Source organism: Aquarana catesbeiana, linkage group LG08 (assembly GCF_042186555.1).
Source record: "Aquarana catesbeiana isolate 2022-GZ linkage group LG08, ASM4218655v1, whole genome shotgun sequence".
In the NCBI taxonomy this organism is placed as follows: domain Eukaryota; kingdom Metazoa; phylum Chordata; class Amphibia; order Anura; family Ranidae; genus Aquarana; species Aquarana catesbeiana.
In genome coordinates this window covers 264,414,779-264,435,756 of record NC_133331.1, presented here as the reverse complement: position 1 = coordinate 264,435,756, position 20,978 = coordinate 264,414,779, and the positions used below count along the sequence as shown (strand labels likewise).

General features: G+C 46.8%; 1 protein-coding gene across 1 annotated transcript in view; it reads left to right on the top strand.

The window, feature by feature from the left end:
* Positions 1 to 12,439: 12,439 nt before the first annotated feature.
* The window catches only part of LOC141106400 (membrane-spanning 4-domains subfamily A member 4A-like), a 75,302-nt gene continuing 66,763 nt past the window's right edge, over positions 12,440 to 20,978 (top strand). The window contains exon 1 of the mRNA XM_073597162.1: positions 12,440 to 12,601. The gene's annotated coding sequence lies outside the window, so the exon portion shown is untranslated. The remainder of the gene's footprint in view (positions 12,602 to 20,978) is intronic.

Below are 20,978 nucleotides of genomic sequence, written 5' to 3'. Positions count from 1 at the left end.
GGGGTAGGTACCCGCGGTTCTGGGGGCAAAGTCAGTACCGAAGAGGCCGTAGCAGGGAGATTGGTGGAGGAGGAACCAGGATCCAAAAAGGCAGATGGTAGCATAAAATGTTGGAGTTTTCCTTCTAATTGAAGGTATCTTTCCTGAAGAACTTGGACCACTCGTGTAAGGGTAGCGGCCTGTTGGCATAAAGTCTCTGTTGGGGACGCACCTCTGCCGGCCTCAGTCATGGCTGGATTATACTGTCTGAGTCCTGGATGTGAGGCCGAATTGCAGAGGGGGCGCCCCTTGCGGCTAAGTGCAGCGTAACCCTGGGAGTGAGGCAGGGAGTACGGTGCCCAAAGGTGCACGGGTTGCCAGATCGCTGTTGCTGAGTAGCAGATAGCAGGGAGCTGCTAGGGTGCGCTGGTAAGGTTGAAGGGCAACCGTGCAAGGAGGGATTCCAGGTATGGAGCCATGGAGCAACCAGGAGCGGAGTCAGAGCCAGGCCAATGGCCATTCAGCACAGGAATCAGTCCAAGGTGAGGTACAGCAGGATAATCAGGAACAGAGAAGGTAGCCGAGCCGGGGGTCAAACACAGGAGGACGATCAAGGTACAAATGCGGAGCCGAAGAATAGTCAGATACAAGCCGGGGTCAATGCAGGCGGAATACTGGAGCAGTCAGGCAAGCCGAGTAGTAACAGGAAGCAGATATCACAACAGGAACCAGGAACAAGGAAAACAGGAAGCTGATGATAATCCAGCAACCAGCATGAACCAGCAGCAGGCTTAAATAGGCAGAAGGGCGCCACCATGAGGAATACTGGCAGAATTACCCGTCCTACGGTTATCACCCTGACAGGCTTCCTCTGTGATGTGCTCAGTGATTGCAGGTATGTGCAGGGGGAGGGAGTAAGCCTGTTACTTTATCAGTTAGCAGCAGCAGGACAGAATGTCTGTGTACACTGCAGGCTGCTCAGAAGAACAGCCCAGGAATGAAGGGGGGAGGGGGAGAGTGAACGTATCTGAGCTCCTCACTGACTTCCCCCTGACTTGGCCACCCTTACCATTAATGTAGAAGGCTGTAAGGGGTGAGCAGTAGGCTGACACATAAGAAAGTCACTCAGCTTGTCCACCTGACACTCCCCCCTTACAGACAGTGGGGTGTAAAAAGTCACGCACAGCATGTTATACCATCTCTGCAGACTCGAAGGAGAGCCAGGAGTAGAGAAAAGTCTCTATTGGGGTAATTTAAGCGGTATATCCTGTACTGGGAATAGGGAGGGGGCAATATTTGTTGTACACTGGCCAGAGTGTTACCTCTGTGCTATGTGCATGGCACACTCCTGAGCACTGTCTGAAACACACTTGAACCCTCTACTCCATGCACTCCTCAGCCCAGCAAAACAATCAAACCTCAGCCCAAAACCCTTACAATATGCATTCCTGAACCCTGTGCCATCTGTGAGTATCACACGCCTGTGCCGTCTGTGCGTATCGCACTCCTGTGCCATCTGTGCGTATTGCACGCCTGTGCCATCTGTGCATATCGCACTCCTGTGCCGTCTGTGCGTATCGCACGCCTGTGCCGTCTGTGCGTATCACACTTCTGTGCTTTCTGTACTAAACGCACTTCTGTGCTTTGTGCTCTGTGCAGTATGCGCTCCTTTATCCCTATGCTCTGTGTAACACACACTTCTGTGCGATACACACTCCTGTGCCCTGCAGCCTGTGCAATGCATACTCCTAAGCCCTGTGTGTTGCACACTCCTGAACCCTGTACTCCGTGCAATATGGGGGGTGAGTACCTGCGCCTATTCTCTAAGAAAAAAAGTGTCTGCAGTCTCTGGCCATCTCTTGTATTGTGTCTGCAGTCTCTGACCATCTTCTGTACTAGGTCTGCAGTCTCTGATCATCTCTTGTATCATGTCTGCAGTCTTTGACCATCTCTTGTATCATGTCTGCGGTCTCTGACCGTCTCCTGTACTATGTCTGTGGTATGTCTGGGGGCTCTTTCTACCAGACTTTCTAACAGAAGCCCTCTCTGTGTCCTTGAGGGAGACCCCCTCCAGGTTTTGTTAGTGTACCCTCTTCCTGTAATTTGTTTATTGTTAAGAGATCATGGGAGGATCCCAGGGTAACGAAGACTCCTTAGGGGAGCATCTCTGTTTGAGTTGTTGACATAGAAACATTTGTAACAGGGAGGGGTTAGTAAGATGACCACGCCCATGTGAGGGCGCCAGAAATATTTCTGCACCTAGGTGTCGGTGACCCTAGGATCGGCCCTGCCTAGGCAGCTGCCTAGTTTGTCTAGCAGTAGTGCTGGCCCTGCCTGCAATGTAATTTAATGAAAAAATATAACTTCCTTCCATTTACCTATACAATTACAATCATTACATACAGAATGTAGGTGTCACACTGCTATCCTTGCTGCAACAGTCATCTCCCTCCTCTTCCCTGCCATGAATGTGCAGAGAGGCCATGCAGAAAAAAGGAAGACAGCAAGAAGGACCCTGGGGTTACGTGACTTTAGCCATGTCTGGAGGAGAGCCTCAGCCACTGCCCAGGACAGTCATGACTAAGGACTAACGTCCAAAACGCATAGGCTGTTTTACAGCTCTGTGCATGTATTTAATAGGATGACATCCAAAATAGTATTCATTTGAGTGCCAACCATCTCTTTCCTTATTCAGAATACAGGGATTGGCTGCAGGAAAACTGGGAAAACCGGCCAATTAACCCAATGAGATTTATGAGGAATGTAGTCTCCACCTAAAGGCTAAGCACTGAGAACTGTGTGAGATTACAAGTCCCAAAGGAAAAATGTACCAGGATAGAGGAAAAAAGACTAGAAACCTTTGCTACCAAGTCAGTCTTTTTACTTGGAGAGACAGGGTAAAACTGTTGGCATGTCAGTGCTGCCTGTAACTGAACTGTTATACCTGCCAGAGACCACCATGCCGAAGTGACCAGAGGATCGTGTTCTAGAGACGGGAAACCCAGCAAGCTGTGGGAGAGAACATTTGCACCTGAAATGCCGATAGCTTTGTTTGGGATAGTTTCGACAGTATAACTCTCAGAGACCATAGGGAGGCAGCCTGATCATGCATCCAGTGTTCAAGATGACAACAAGAGGGAGGAGACTCCATGGTAAACGTCTGAGTGGTGAGAAACTGTTAGAGAGCACTCCAACACAGTTTTGGGCCCCAACCCTGGCCACTGACAGGATAAGAAGGAACTGTGAAGTTTAGCCCCACGGAGTGTGTAATATAAATATATATATATATATATGTCTGAAGGCTTATGAAATAGGGAACCCAATAATCCAGCATCTCCTTTGGGGGTAGAACTATCAAGGTTTTCCCATACATTTTTCACACATTAGGTTAGTAAGATTATTTGTGCTAGGCTCGTCACTTTCAAATGTTTATCCAAAAGACAGTAACAAGACATTACAGTGCTTTGAAAAAGTATTTATACCCCTTGACATTTTTCAAATTTTTTCATGTTGCAATCAAAAATGTAAATGTATTTTATTGGGATTTTATGTGATAGTCCAACACAAAGTGGCACATAATTGTGAAGAGAAAGGAAGATGATAAATGGTTTTCACAATTTTTTACAAATAAACATGTGAAAAGTTTGGCTTGCATTTGTATTCAGCCCCCTTTACTCTGATACCCCTAACTAAAATCTAGTGGAACTAATTGCCTTCAGAAGTCACCTAATTAGCAAATATAGTCCACCTGTGTGTAATTTAATCTCAGTATAAATACAGCTGTTCTGTGACGCCCTCAGGTTTGTTAGAGAACCTTAGTAAACAAACAGCATAATGAATGGCCAAGGAACACACCAGACAGGTCTGGGATAAAGTACTTTGAGAAGTTTAAAGCAGGGTTAGGTTATAAAAAAAAAAAATCAAAGTTACTTACCAGTAACGTTTTTTCCAAGAGTCTTTCAGGACAGCACACTTGAGAGACCTTGGCTCCTCCCCTCTTAAGAAACACAGCCTCCACCAGACTTTTAAGTCGCCCCTTCCCTTCAGCACGTCAGTTTTTGCACGAGAACCTCCGGCCAGTCTAGGGAGACATAAGAACACATCATAACAACCTTCATATTCCTGATGTTCTCACATCCTAGTGGCAAGACAACATTTTTGGGTGGGTATCGGTGCTGTCCTGAAAGACTCTTTTTTGGTAAGTAACTTCAATTTTCCCTATTTCCTCTTTCAGGACAGCACACTTGAGAGGATAAGCGAGCACTTACCCTAGGGTGGGACTACTGCCTGCAGAACTTTACGCCCAAAAGCCTGGTCCTGGGCAGACAATAAGTCCAGTCTGTAGTGCTTAACGAAAGTCTTAAAAAACTTGACCACGTTGCTGCTCTGCAGATCTGATCGGGTGTAGCACCAGCCGACTCTGCTTGTGACATTGCCATAGCCCTAGTGGAATGAGCCCTAATACCTTCCGGAACTTCAACCCCTTTTGCTATATAGGCCTGACTGATAGCCAATCTTAGCCATCTGGCTATAGTGTGTCTAGAGGCTTTGGAACCCATCCTTGCCCCTGAAAAAGAAACAAAAAAGGAGTCGGATTTCTTAAACTGCTCCATAACCTCCAGGTACTTTAATGCACATCTTCTGACATCTAACTTGTGGAAGACCTGCTCCTGTTCCTTCACAGTTTTTGAGCAAAAAGTGGGTAAACAAATTTCCTGGCTTCTATGAAATTCCGAAACCACCTTTGGAAAAAAGGCCGGATCGGTTTTAAAAATAATCCTATCCGGAAAAACTTAAAAGAAAGGTGCCCTCCTTGCAGTAGTGATGGCTACTAAGAAAACCGTCTTGAGGGTTAAAAACTTCACCGAACAAGTCTCAATAGGTTCGAAAGGACCCTCTGTAAGGGCCTGCAATACTAAGGATAGATCCCATACCGGAAAGGGGCGAGAGCTGACTGGTCTCTGCCTTCTTAAAGCTCTAAAAAACCTGGATATCCAGGGTTTTACTGCTAGCTGTTGTTCAAGGAATACACTTAAAGCCGACACCTGACTTTTAAGGGTGCTAAGTGCCAACCCCTTATCTGCCCCACTCTGTGGGAACTCTAGCACTGCTACTGGACTGCGAACATTAAAGGAGCTCTCAGCGCACCAAGAATTGAATTTCTTCCAGACCTTCAAATAGATCTTGCGCGTTTCTTCTTTCCTAGAATTTAGAAGAGTTGTTACCAATCCTTCGGAAAACCCCTTACTTCTCAGCATGTCCTCTTCAGTAGCCAGGCAGCCAGATTCCACCTCTCCACCTGAGGGCAGCAGATTGGGCCTTGATAGAGTAGATCTTCTCTGACCGGCAATATCCAGGGTGGCTCTACCGCCAGCTTCTTTAGGACCGAGAACCATGGCCTCCTGGGCCAGTGTGGCACTATCAAGATCAGGGTCGTCTCCTCTAACTGGAATTTTCTCAAGACCGCAGGCAACAGAACCGGAGGGGGGAAAGCATAGCACTTGGAAAAATGCCAGCTCTGAGACAGAGCGTCCACCCCTATCGCCCCGTCCCAGCGGTTCAGGGAGAAAAAGAGGGGGGCCTTCGTGTTCTCTCCTGAAGCGAAAAGGTCCACACATGGATCCCCATTTCTCGATAATTATCTTGTAGATGACTTGACTAAGGACCCAATCGCTTTCCCTCAACTTCCTTCGGCTGAGGAAGTCTGCTCTCTGGTTTAATTCCCCCTTTAGGTGAACAGCTGATGGTGAGAGTACCGTGCCCTCGGCCCAACTGAAAATTGTTTCTGTCAGACCCCAAAGGGAACCACTTCTGGTGCCCCCCTGTCGGTTTACATAAGCGACTGCTGAGGAATTGTCTGAGCGAATCTGTACATGATGTCCCCGGAGTTCCTGTTGGAAAGCTCTGAGAGCCAGAAAAATGGCTCTCAGTTCTCTCCAGTTCGAGGACTGTACTGCGTCCTCGACTCCCCAGGAACCTTGCGCCAGACTCGCCCCCAGGTGTGCACCCCAACCTGTGCCACTTGCGTCTGTTGTCACAATTTTGGACACAGGCAGAACCCACTCCAGACCCTGCGATAGGTTTGCTGCCTTTCTCCACCACCACAGGGATCTCTTCACCCATACAGGAATGAAGACCCCCGAGTCCAAGGACTTCTGAGTGCGGTCCCAAACTTTCAGAATGAACCACTGTAAAGGGCGGAAGTGCAATCCTGTCCACCTTACTGCTGGGAGGGCAGCTGTCAGCAATCCCAAGGCTGACATGGCCCTTCTTATGGTGATTTGGTGATTGCCCTGCAGAACTGCCAAGGCTCTGTCTATTTTGCCAATTTTCTCTTCGGGAAGGAAAACTCTCCGTTGGGTTGAGTCCAGGATGTAACCTAGGAATGTAATCCTCTGGGATGGAACCAGGCTGGATTTCTCCAAATTTAGGTACCATCCCAGATGTTCCAGTATACCCCTTGCTACCTGCAAATCCTGGACCAGCTGCTCTGGGGAGGGAACAAAAAGGAGCAGGTTGTCCAGGTATGCGATTACCGAAATTCCCCGAAGGTGCATAAAAGCCAGAACCTCCACCATAACTTTGGTGAATATCCTGAGCGAAGAGGAGAGCCCAAAGGGGAGGGCTTGGAACTGAAGATGCACTATTTCCTCCCCGGACCTTACTGACAGCCTGAGAAATTTCTGATTGTCCTCTGCGATCGGAATGTGCAGATAGGCGTCCCTTTGCTACATGGCGTCCATAGATCTATTAGGAGGAAGTAATGTTTTTACGGAACAAATGCAATCCATCCGAAACTTCTTATAGGAGATTGATAGGTTCAGGGGTTTCAAGTTCAGTATGAGCCTGAATTTCCCTGAAGGCTTCCGAACCACAAAGATGTGGGAATAGCAACCCCTGCCTATTTCTCCGAATGGGACACGTGATATTACATCCTGCTGTTCTAGATCCTCCAGTGAGGCTAGTAATGCCACCACCTTCTCCGCATACTTTGGCAAGTCCGTAACCAGCAGCCTGTGTGGGGGGGGACTTGAGAATTCTAATCTGTACCCCCTCCTTACGATCCCTAAAATAAACTGATTGGGGGCCTTCCTCCCACAGTGGGAGTCAGTTACCTCCAGTCTTCCTCCCACTGGGGCTAACCTGTCAATGGGGCTTTCGGGGCTGTTCAGGAGGGCAAAAAATCGCTCCCCCGTGCTCTCTGCCCTTGTTGGTCCAGACTTTTTTCTGAGACTCTGCTCTTGGAAAATTAAACTTCCTTTGTGAGCGAGTCTTCTTTTTAGGCTGTTCCCCCAACTTTTTCTACAAGGGGAAGGCCTTCTTTTTATCGGCTGTTCGATCAAGAACCGCCTCCAGATCCGGACCGAACAGCAAGTCCCCCGTGAAAGGGACTCCGCAAAGCTTGATTTTTGAAGCATTGTCCCCCTGCCAGGTCTTTACCAAAGAGCTCTCCTGGCTGAGTTGGCCAAGGCAGAAGATCTAGCAGACATGCGGACCGACTCCGCTGAGGCGTCAGCAATGTATGCGATCCCCTTCAAGAGCATTGGGAAGGAGGAGAGAATCTTCTCCTTAGCGGTCCCAGCTTCAATATGAGCTTTTATATGTGTTAGCCAGTGCTCCATGTTACGTGCCACCACTGTGACGGGCATGGATTTTCTAAGTAGAGAATCCATCCGTTTGAAGATATGGGGGTGCTAGCAGACCCCACTGACAAACGCCAAGTCTGTTTTTCTGGATACCTGAGAGAAGGCTGCATCCAGTCTAGGTGACTTGTTCCATACAGCTGCTTCATCCTCTGAAAAAGGGAATCTGCGCTTTGATGCTCTAGAAAAGAAAGATTTCCTTTCTGGGTCCCGCCATTCCTTTTTAATGGTGTCTACTAGGACCTCATGTACCGGAAAGACCTTTTTCTTCTGCTCTCCAAGACCCACGTACATTCGGTCATGTAGAGACAGAGATTTCTTCTCCTCTTGGATACCTAGGGTGGTGTGGATTGCTCCCAAGAGCTCTTCCACTTCCTCCAAGGAGAGTTTATATCGGGAGGTTCTGGAGGACTCGCCGTCTACCTTCTCTCCGTCTGATTTCCCTGAGGAATGTGAGGATGCACTATCTGGTTCATCCTCCAAAACCTCTCTGAAGCCCCCCGGTAACTCCTCACTGACTGAGGGACCTGAAGGACCAGGTGCGACATCTTGCTATGCTGGAAGAGGACTGGCTGGGGGCTGTATAAGCTGAAAATTTTCAAACAATGCTTTGAAAGATTGAAAAGTGCTGGAAAGCTCCTTAACAGAAGCTGCCAGCTCAGAGCTCTGTTCCATAGAGTGTTCCTTAACTAAGCCTTCAATGCATTTACTGCACAAAACCTCCCCCCAGGACTCCCCTAAAGTACTCCTACATGATGGGCACTTTCTTTTGGACACATGTAAGGGCTTGGTTTTTTCCGCAGATTTGTCCTGAAACGACAAAACAAGCCCCGCCAGCATCAGCAACAGTCTTTCAAAAAATAAAAACATGTGACCAACACCAGGAGTGCACCCCACAGGACCAACCACCACCAAGGTCCCAAACATGCCTCTCCTCCCCTCTGACCACTAAGAGGGGGGTTCACCCGTGGACCTAAGTGGGAACATGGTAAGGGAACACCACCCCAGGGTTCCACTTACCTTAGTGTGGCTGGTGCTGGCATCACCCGGCACAGAACGGGAACCAGTCTCTGACATCCCTCTGGCCAGGGGAGTGGTCCGCCTCAGGATGCTCCTCTGGCTGACACTACAGCCTTAATGGAGCCCGCACCAGCCGTCGCGCCGTTTGTTTTACGCCCCGCAGGCCGGAACCGGAAGCCTCGGGTCAAACGGAAGTGCCCTCCCCGCTGGAAATGACGTCGCCCGTCATCCGACTCAGTGCTGAGCTCCATGCTGACTCCTAGAGTAAGGGGGATCTGAACACTTCCGCATCGCCCTCCCCAGGCAGCGGATTCCCCAAGGGAGGACAGGGAGCGCAATGCCACAGCAGGTAACCAGACTCCCCATTCGTGCTGCTGTGTATGAGAGACCTCTGTCTCACCCTTCCAGGATCATACTGGCCTCAGCCTCCCCAGCTGAAATAGCAGATGTTCCTAGCGATGTCTCCTTGCTGGAGGAAACACCAAAACTGACGGGCTGAAGGGAAGGAGCGACTTAAAAGTCTGGTGGAGGCGGTGTTTCCTTAGGGGGGAGGAGCCGAGGTCTCTCAAGTGTGCTGTCCTGAAAGACGAAAGAGGGAAAATATCCCAAGCTTCGAACATCTCACGGAGCACTGTTCAATCCATAATCCGAAAATGCAAAGTGACACCTAAACTGACAGGAGAGCATTAATCATACAAGCAGCCAACAGGCCCTTGGTAACTCTGGAGGAGCTGCAGAGATCCACAGCTCAGATGGGAGAATCTGTCTACAGGACAACTATTAGTTGTCCTGTAGACAGAAGGTCCGTAAAGTCATGGATGAGTGAGTTTTGGGGTGGAGGAACTTGACTAGCCTGCACAGAGTCCTGACCTCAACCGGACAGAACATCTTTGGGATGAATTAGAGCACAGACTACGGGCCAGGCCTTCTCTTCTACATCAGTGCCTAACCCCACAAATGCTCTTCTGGAAGAATGGTCAAACATTCAAATAGACACACTGCTAAACCTTTGTTGAAGCTGTTATAGCTGCAAAAGGGTGGGTCAACTCAATATTGAACCCTACGGACTAAGACTGGGATGCCATTAAAGTTTATGTGCGTGTAAAGGTAGGTGTCTCAATACATTTGGTAATATAGTGTATGTAAAAAGACTTGCAGCTGTAATTGCAGTCAAACGTGGTTTTAAAGGTGGTTCTACAAAGTATTGGCTCGGTGGGGCTGAATACAAATGCACGCCACACTTTTCAGATATTTATTTGTAAAAACTTTGAAAAACCATTTATTTACTTCACAATTATGTGCCACTTTGTGTTGGTCTATCACATAAAGACACAAAAAAAGAGAGGAAAGTGCACCAAAAATGAGCCACGTCCATAAATCATTCAGGATACAAAATAAGGTAGTACTGAGTATTACCAGGGAGGCGGACTTTTTAGGCTAAGAAACAGTGGAGAAGATATAGCAGTATAAAAAAATATAAATTTATTGAAAAATACAAATATCTAAAAAACAATGACAATTATAACATATAGCATCTATGATTATTGTGCAGTGAGCCCTTGTATGTCTACGCATTTCGCTGTTAGGCTTCCTCAGGACACGGCCAAGGTTCACAGATAAGACAGAGAAGGGAATATGTCTCTCTATCTTAAATTGGAATGCAAAATCATGCAAGTCACGATAGAATAAGAAAGTTCAGTCAGCAGTAAGAAATTATATTAGATATAGCTAAATATCTCAGCAGGGGCATGTAAACAATATTCCTAATTATGGGAGCAGCCATTAGAGAGAGGAGTGCCAACACCGGATGCACCACTTAGATCCTGGATTTAGTATCAGCAATGCTGAAGGCTCAATAGAATCCCATCGCTGCATATTCAGGATACAAATAATCCAGCGTGCCCCTGGGAGACAGCAATACACTGCACTATCACATAAAATCCCAATAAAATACATTTACGTTTTTGGTTGTAACATGGCAATGTTGGGTTGAAAGAGCAAGCAGCAAGGACCTCTCCAATTGGATCCTATCTCTTTCAAAAATAATAGGACTATTGCGGTACCAAAGGGATATAGACAAAGGTATTAAAAATTATTTCGTTTATTCAAAAATAGGATATTAAAAAGTCCCACAAGGGACACAGTGTGAACCATAACCTACTAACACAATCATAAATTAATTGTTACAGCAATGTTGACAATCAGGTTATATAGATAATGCCCACGCAGACACATAAAGGCAGGTTATGTGGTACTTGCAGAAGTGACCTCTACAGTTTCGCGGTCAAAAGCCGCTTCTTCAGGAGGCGTCTTTTAGTACATATTCTACAAAATAACAAGAATAAAATATCAACATTGCAATACATGGAAGGAGAAAACACATTTACATGAGAAATACAAGATTTATATTGGAGAAGGTAATCTTTATTAAATGTTGCACTCACCAACCTACACCCACAAGGGGTTTAGAGCGACACTGTGAGACGCCCACAAGGGGTGTTTCCCTGGGGGCGGGCCAGGGGGGCACTTAAGAAGGTACTATTGTGAAAAAAATAGAAAATGAAGTATAAATAATAATAAACTGGGGTTCTATTGGATAAGAGAGCCACCAGAGTGCGTCAGATCACGGTGGAAAGTGGTGGACGAAGGGAAGGAAGAAGGGAGAGAAAAGGGAAAGGAAAAAAGTGGGGGGGGGGCAGGAGGGGGGAGGGGGGAAAGGGGGGAAAAAGAGGAAAGGAGGGGAAAGAGAAGTAGAGGGGGAGGGGGGGGGGACCAGGGGGAGAGGAAGAGGAAAGGAGGAGTAGTTCTGGGGGAGGGGCCAAAGGGAGGAAAAGGACCCGTCACCTGACCAAAATAGTATAAGTAGAAATGCTTGAGAGAGCGGGGGTTTTTTCCAAAAGGATATACCCACCGTTGCTGTAAAGTTAAAACCTATATCGAACTTGGTGGCTATCCACACCCAGAAAGTGCCCCCCTGGCCCGCCCCCGGGGGAACGCCCATTGTGGGCGTCTCACAGTGTCGCTCTAAACCCCTTGTGGGTGTAGGTTGGTGAGTGCAACATTTAATAAAGATTACCTTCTCCAATATTAATCTTGTATTTCTCATGTAAATGTGTTTTTCTCCTTCCATGTATTGCAATGTTGATATTTTATTCTTGTTATTTTGTAGAATATGTACTAAAAGATGCTTCCTGAAGAAGCGGCTTTTGACCGCGAAACTGTAGAGGTCACGTCTGCAAGTACCACATAACCTGCCTTTATGTGTATGTGTGGGCATTTTCTATATAACCTGATTGTCAACATTGCTGTAAAAATGAATTTATGATTGTGTTAGTATGTTATGGTTCACACTGTGTCCCTTGTGGGACTTTTTAATATCCTATTTTTGAATAAATGAAATAATTTTTAATACCTTTGTCTATATCCCTTTGGTATCGCAATAGTCCTATTATTTTTTAAAGAGATAGGATCCAATTGGAGAGGTCCTTGCTGCTCGCTCTTTCAACCCAACATTGCCGTATTCATTTAAAGGATGATGGTATCGGTAAATGATTTAAATACCCCACTTTCCTAACCTTGTGGCAAACCTTTAAATACTTTGGTTTTAACATGAAAAAGCGTGGAAAATTTTAAGGGGTATGAATACTTTTTTAAGACACAGTTGTTTTAAGCAAAGAGCAAAAGGCAGCCTGCCAACACAGGTAAGATTTGTATTAATGTTAAAACGACATAAGATTTCAAATGGCATGTTTTGACATGTACATTAGCTGCATTGCATACTTTACAAACTCTACACAAAGATACTGTATGAATTCTTCCGGAAACCATTGTCACTAATATTGGAGACCTAAAGGTAATATGAGAAGCTGGTATAGCTGCATGCTCAGGACTCTGAAGAAAAAACACTTCCTGATACTTACATTTGGATCTAGACTTAGAACACACCAAGCAACAAAGGCGTGAGTATAAATGTTTATTTATATGACACTGTTGTCTATGGACAGCAATTGGCAACGTTTTTATACTTCCTCCAATGCACATGGACACTTAGAATTGATGAATACTACTGACCCACTCTAGTTATATGCTTGATTCAAAGGCGGGCACTATATGACCATCGCTCCTGACCTTAAAGGTGGGCACTATATGACCATCGCTCCTGACCTTAAAGGTGGGCACTATATGACTATAGCTCCTGACCTTAAAGGCGGGCACTATATGACTATCGCTCCTGATCTTAAAGGCGGGCACTATATGACTATCGCTCCTGATCTTAAAGGCGGGCACTATATGACTATCGCTCCTGACCTTAAAGGCGGGCACTATATGACTATCGCTCCTGACCTTAAAGGCGGGCACTATATGACTATCGCTCCTGACCCTAAAGGAAATCATAAGAGAATCAGGAAGGCTATTATTGCTGATCATTCCTTCTGAAAATGCTAGTTCTCTGGCTGTCATACTTGCACATTGTATGTGTGAACCTGTAGATTGGAGATGTTGGATTCAAGCACTGTGTTGTTTTTTTCTTAGATGAAGAGAACATGGGGTGTACTATACCCAAATTAATGAATAATTTGTTTCTTCATAACACATATCACTACACATTTAATAGTAATAAAGACAGACAAGAACTTGTAACTCAAAATAACTTATTGTAGAAGGAATTTTACTGAGAACTCTCTATAATACTGGACTAGTACAGGAATAAAAAAACAGTGTGTGTCGGTGTTGGTGAGGGAAAAATTGTACATTGTAGCATTCTTGGTCAGTGTTCATAGTTGCATTGTGTGCGGTGTAAGGGAGTCGGTGACCATTGTCAATGTAAAATGGTTTGTCTCAACCCACTAACTACCATAGAAAATAAAGGAAAAATGTTTAAAAGAAAACAAATGCAGCCATCACATCTAGGAATATGTAAAAGCAATATAATACATTTTTGTTTTTTGGATTTAATGCACATTAACAACTACTGGGTAATAATCTACTGGGCTATGTAAAAGCAACTACAGGGAGCTGCAATCTTTCTACTGGACAATGTCATTAACAACATCTGGGCTCTGTGAAAACCCCGTTAGGCACTATAATAACATTGCTGGCACAGGAATAACGACTACTGGGTACAGAGCTACTGGGCACTGTGATAACAATACTGGGCATTGTAATATCAAGTGCTGGGCACTGTGAGAACACTTGTGGGCACTGCAATAACACTGCTGGACACTGTGATAATCTACTGGGCACTGCGAAAACGGCTTGGTTCATCTTGTAACTGCTGAGTACTGTTGTAGCTGCTGGGCACTGAGAGAAGCACTGTGTACTGTGAGAATAGCAGGGCGTGGCCAGAACCGATAGGCTCTGTAAAAAGGATGGTCTATGGTCTCATGTATAGATCAGCAAAAATAAAAAGGTTTGCAATATGACAGTATACCAACATTTTGAGTATCCTCATTAGGTTGGTGGTAAACATGCCCTCCATGAGGACATGCGACACATTGAACATCCCGCTCCATGTATATGTTCCTCGAGCAGCTATTCTAGGATGAGCAAGTTGTTCATTTAGAAGCCCACATTCTAGATCTAAATAACCAACTTGCAACATTGTGGAGCATTAACAACTTGGAGAGGAGTCTGGGCCTTACCCATCAGCTGCAGTTTGAGGACAGTATAGAGGAGGGTATATACAGTGGGGACGAAAAGTATCCAGACCCCCTTAAATTTTTCACGCTTTGTTATATTGCAGCCATTTGCTAAAATCATTTAAGTTCATTTTTTTTCCTCATTAATGTACACACAGCACCCCATATTGACAGAAAAACACAGACTTGTTGACATTTTTGCAGATTTATTAAAAAAGAAAAACTGAAATATCACATGGCCCTAAGTATTCAGACCCTTTGCTCAGTATTTAGTAGAAGCACCCTTTTGATCTAATACAGCCATGAGTCTTTTTGGGAAAGATGCAACAAGTTTTTCACACCTGGATTTGGGGATCCTCTGCCATTCCTCCTTGCAGATCCTCTCCAGTTCTGTCAGGTTGGATGGTAAACATTGGTGGACAGCCATTTTTAGGTCTCTCCAGAGATGCTCAATTGGGTTTAAGTCAGGACTCTGGCTGGGCCATTCAAGAACAGTCACGGAGTTGTGAAGCCACTCCTTCGTTATTTTAGCTGTGTGCTTAGGGTCATTGTCTTGTTGGCCCAGTCTGAGGTCCTGAGCACTCTGGAGAAGGTTTTTGTCCAGGATATCCCTGTACTTGGCCGCATTCATCTTTCCCTCAATTGCAACCAGTCGTCCTGTCCCTGCAGCTGAAAAACACCCTCACAGCATGATGCTGCCACCACCATGCTTCACTGTTGGGACTGTATTGGACAGGTGATGAGCAGTGCCTGGTTTTCTCCACACATACCACTTAGAATGAAGGCCAAAAAGTTCTATCTTGGTCTCATCAGACCAGAGAAGCTTATTTCTCACCATCTTGGAGTCCTTTAGGTGTTTTTTAGCAAACTCCATACGGGCTTTCATGTGTCTTGCACTGAGGAGAGGCTTCCGTTGGGCCACTCTGCCATAAAGCCCTGACTGGTGGAGGGCTGCAGTGATGGTTGACTGTCTACAACTTTCTCCCATCTCCCGACTGCATCTCTGGAGCTCAGCCACAGTGATCTTTGGGTTCTTCTTTACCTCTCTCACCAAGGCTCTTCTCCCCCGATACCTCAGCTCTAGGAAGGGTTCTGGTCGTCCCAAACGTCTTCCATTTGAGGATTATGGAGGCCACTGTGCTCTTGGGAACCTTAAGTGCAGCAGAATTTTTTTGTAACCTTGGCCAGATCTGTGCCTTGCCACAATTCTGCCTCTGAGCTCTTCAGGCAGTTCCTTTGACCTCATGATTTTCATTTGTTCTGACATGCACTGTGAGCTGAAAGGTCTTATATAGACAGGTGTGCCAAGTGTGTGTGGCTTTCCTAATCAAGTCCAATCAGTATAATCAAACACAGCTGGACTCAAATGAAGGTGTAGAACCATCTCTAGGATGATCAGAAGAAATGGACTGCACCTGAGTTAAATATATGAGTGTCACAGCAAAGGGTCTGAATACTTAGGACCATGTGATATTTCAGTTTTTCTTTTTTAATAAATCTGCAAAATGTCAACAATTCTGTGTTTTTCTGTCAATATGGGGTGCTGTGTGTACATTAATGAGGAAAAAAAATGAACTTAAATGATTTTAGCAAATGGCTGCAATATAACAAAGAGTGAACAATTTAATGGGGTCTGAATACTTTCCGTCCCCACTGTATATGAAGGTACAGGAGTCCAGGGTAAATAGCTGGGCTATGGTCAGAAGACAGGGTAGATCAGGGTGGAGGATAAAGAGTTAGGGAGGCTAGTCCTGATTTGGTAAGTATACCAACGATAAATATGCCTGGTTGTATGATGTTGGGGATATCAGCTCAGGGGTACCATTACTGGAGCAGAATAAGTCCACTAGCTGGCAGGGGAGTTTCTTTTCTATGGACAGGAGTTGATAGACAAAGATAAAGAAATACTGCTTGTAGGGGATTCCAGAGTAATCTGTCAAAAAGACTGTGATTGCCAAACAGTATGTTGTTTACCAAGCAATTGAGTTCAACACATCGCAAGTCGAAAGAACAGTTTGTTGGGTGGGGCTGAGAGGACCGAGCTATTAAGCACAGTGTGGTACTAATGACAAAGTCTGAAGATGAAAACAAATAAAGGGACTTAGGTACTAAGCTAAAATGACTTCAGGGTAGTGTTTTTAGAAATACTCCCTGTGCCATGACCTACTGTCAGGTAACCTTGGGGCTAGGTGACAGATGCACACCGTTGGGATCAGGAGTGCACCGCAAGGTAGTGGACCCTACCGCTGACTGCTGCGGATGGGAGTCAGGGTGTTAAAGAAGGCAGGGCCGCTGGAACACCAACACGGATCCCACCGGGGTTAGAGCGTAAGATTCCCTAGGGTGCGGAGTCTAAGAGCCAGCAAGTGTTCACCAGAGCCTCTAGCGGTGAGGATGGACTGTGCTGCAACTGGCTCCAAGTCGCGACCCCCAGGGTCTCCCAGCTCACGCCCACAGTAGGCAACAGGAGAATAGGGATAGTAAGATAATAGGCCAAGGTCAGGGCCACAAGCAGACAAGGACAACAGAGTTCACGCCAAAGGTTCAGGGTCACAGGCAAACAGGGATAGTCGGGGACACACCAAAAGGTCAGGGTCACGAGCAGACAGGAATAGTTGAGAACACGCCAAGGTCGGTAACAGAAACCAACGTAGAGCACAAGGGAAACAGGAAGCCAAACACACAAAGGTTGATCAGCAGGGCTGGCCTGCAGTGCACAGGTTAATATAGAGTTCACTGATAGGAGCTGGGGTGGAGCCATGCTAGAGGAGAGATTACAAAAGCAGTCAGGTGAGAGTCAGCTGGTATCTAGAGATGAACATATGGTGACAGGTAAGCTGACAGACAAACTCTATTGCATAACCATGACACCTACACCAGAGAGGTCTGCTGGAGCTAAGAGAATTGAAAATATGGCTGAGAAACTGGTGTAAGAAGGAAAGTTTGGAGTTCATTGAGAGCTGGGCTCACTTTTCAGTCAGTTACTGGCTCTACAGTAGGGATAAATGGCACATAAATGAGAAGGGTGCAGCTCTGTTGGGAGAATAAATAGTTAAAAGTTTGGAGGGGTTTTTTAAACTAGGCCCTCGGGGGGAAGAGTCAGAAAGGAATCTACCATGCCCAATGCAGGAGGTTTGCCTGATGCTAACTGTAATCCAAGAGTAAGCAGCAATAAATTACTAAACATAAGTGAAAAAGTAAAACGTATATACACAAATGCTAGTTTGGCTAACAATATGGAAAAGCTAGAACAACTGCTATTTGAGAAGGATTCTGACATCATGGGCATATCCGAAACCTGGTTAGACAACTCACATGACTGAGTTGTCTGGCTGGTCTATGTACATTGCAGGCATTTTAACAAACTTTGTTGCAGATTCCTATCTTTTGTTATTCTGAAGAAATCACTGTCTGTTCCTCTGTGCCCCTGTGCTCACTGAGTCTGATAATTATGAAACCACTCTCATTAATCAGCTGCAGCAGCTGTAAGGCACTAATGAGGAAAGCTGCTAGGCCTGCATCCCTTTAGATGTGATTTTTCTTTGGGAGCATTGTACAAAAAATTATATTTTTGTTGCAGGGGATGCCTGAAATCAAACTTGTATCTTAGTGCGGACTTCTGGGAAAATCAGTGAGCCAATCACACAAGCAGTAAATGATGTTTCCAGCGGGGCGTTCTGTACACATTCTGTGTAGAGAACACCTCCAGGTAGCCATTATGTATTGCATTTTCAGAAAATTACAGAACTGCAGTTTGAAAAAAGGGTCATTTTTGTTAACATTCAATTACAATATGATTTGTATAGTAATTGTATACACTATATTATTTTTTTTTTATTTTGCTAGTTTCTTCCTCACAAAAGTGCAGTTATGCCGTGTACACACGAGCGGACTTTCTGGCATACTTGGTCCGACGTTCTTCCAGCCGGACTGTCCGGCGGACTACCGCCGGACTTTCTGAAAGGACGGACTTGTCTACACACGACCAGACTTTCCGGCAGGCTAGGTCCGCCCGTCTTTCCGACGGACTTTCGCCGGAGTTGCAACAGACTTTCAGAATTAACGGACTTGCCCACACAGGGACAAGTCCGTTCATTTTGAACGTGACTCAGGTACGACAGGACTAGAAAAGGAAGTCAATCTCGCCGCTTTTATTGACGAGATTGACACCTTGCAAGCCCCGTCGTGGGACATACCAGGCCCTTAGGTCTGGCATGGATTTTAAGGGGAACCCCCTACGCCGAAAAATCGGCGTGGGCTCCCCAAAATCCATACCAGACCCCGATCTGAGCACGCAACCGGACGGTCGGAAAAGGGGATGAGGACGAGCGAGCGCCCCCCCTCCTGAACTGCACCAGGCCGCATGCCCTCAACATGGGGGGGTGGGTGATTTGGGGGAAGGGGGGCACCCTGCGAGGCCCCCCCACCCCAAAGCACCTTGTCCCCATGTTGATGAGGACAAGGGCCTCTTCCCGACAACCCTGGCCGTTGGTTGTCGGGGTCTGCGGGCGGGGGGCTTATCGGAATCTGGGAGCCCCCTATACTAAGAGGGCCCCCAGATCCCAGCCCCCCACCCTATGTGAATGAGTATGGGGTACATGGTACCCCTACCCATCCACCTAGGGAAAAAGTGTCAATAAAACACACTACACAGGTTTTTGAAGTAATTTATTAGACAGCTCCGGGGGGGTCTTCTTCCGGCTTCGGGGGTCCCTCCGGTTCCTCTTCTCCCTGTGTTCCAGTTCCTCGGCACCGGGTGATGTTGACCACGCCCCCTAAAACGTCACAGTCCCAGCATGCCCAGGGACTGTGACGGCATTAAGGGGGCAGGGTCTCCGGCTATATAAGTCACATCGGAGCGCTCAGAGACCAGTCCAGCCGGAGAGACCGTCGTGTCAACATCTGGAGAAGAGAAGAGGGTAGAAGACAAGAGGCCAGAAGTCCGGACCTCCGCTGGCAAGAGAGCGGCATGAAGATAGCGGAGGAGCCGGCTGAAGAACTGGAACACTGGAGAAGAGGAACCGGAGGGACCCCCGAAGCCGGAAGAAGACCCCCCCGGAGCTGTCTAATAATTTACTTTAAAAACCTGTGTAGTGTGTTTTATTATTGACACTTTTTCCCTAGGTAAATGGGTAGGGGTACCATGTACCCCATACTCATTCAAATAGGATGGGGGGCTGGGAGCTGGGGGCCCTCTTATTATAGGGGGCTCCCGGATTCCGAAAGGCCCCCTGCCCGCAGACCCCGACAACCAACGGCCAGGGTTGTCGGGAAGAAGCCCTTGTCCTCATCAACATGGGGACAAGGTGCTTTGGGGTGGGGGGGCCCCGCAGGGCACCCCCCTCCCCCAAAGCACCCACCCCCATGTTGAGGGCATGCGGCCTGGTACAGTTCAGGAGGGGGGGCGCTCGCTCGTCCCCACTCCCATTCCTGACCGGCCGGGCTACGTGCTCGGATCGGGGTCTGGTATGGATTTTGGGGGGGGGCCCACCCGATTTTTCAGCATAGGGGGTTCCCCTTAAGATCCATACCAGGCCTGGGATGCCCCGCACTTGCCGCAATAGGAAAATTTGTTTTTCCTATTGCAGCGAGCGCAAGATGCAGTACTCTGCCCTTGCGTCGTAATGGTCCGTCGGACCAGCATACAGACGCATGCAGACGAACGGGCTTTCCGTCAGGAACTGAGTCCGGTGCACTAAGATTTAAAGCATGCTTTAAATCTAGGTACGGCGGACTTTTGGGAAAAAAAAGTCAGCCAGAGCCTACACACGGTCGGATTGTGCGGCGGACTCTGGTCCGCCGGACCAAGTATGCCGGAAAGTCTGACCGTGTGTACGCGGCATTACCCTTTAATAAGCTGTGTCACTGAGATTACTGGGAGGCTGGGTTCACACTGCAGCATGGAGCGGCTCACAGCAGGAGTCCGGTGCGTCCCCGTTCACAGTTTCAAGTCCGATTTCAGCCCATATTTTTGGCTGAATTCAGACCTGAAACGGACCAAAAAATACACAGAACTCCTGAGCCATTCGCACCAAAGCTGCTCCTGACGTTTGAATTGGATGTGGGGAAACCTGCATCCAATTCACAATAGTGTGAACCCAACCTGATACTAAACAGGACTAGGGATGAGCCGAACGCCCCCTGGTTCGGTTCGCACCAGAACCTGCGAACGGACCGAAACTTCCCATGAACGTTAGAACCCCATTGAAGTCTATGGGACTTGAACGTTCGAAATCAAAAGTGCTAATTTTAAAGGCTAATTTGCATGGTCTTATCATAAAAAGGGTTTGGGGACCTGGGTCCTGCCCCAGGGGACATGTATCAATGCAAAAAAAGTTTTAAAAACGGCCGTTTTTTCGGGAGCAGTGATTTTAATGATGCTTAAAGTGAAAAAAAAGTGAAATATTCCTTTAAATATCGTACCTGGGGGGTGTCTATAGTATGCCTGTAAAGTGGCGCATGTTTCCCGTGCTTAGAACAGTCCCTGCACAAAATTACATTTTTAAAGGAATAAAAGTCATTTAAAACTGCTTGCGGCTTTAATGTAATGTCGGGTCCTGGCAATATGGATGAAAATCAGTGAAACAAACGGCATGGGTACCCCCCCCAGTCCACTACCAGGCCCTTGGGGTCTTGTATGGATATTAAGGGTAACCCTGCACCCAAATTAAAAAAAGGAAAGGCATGGGGCCCCCAA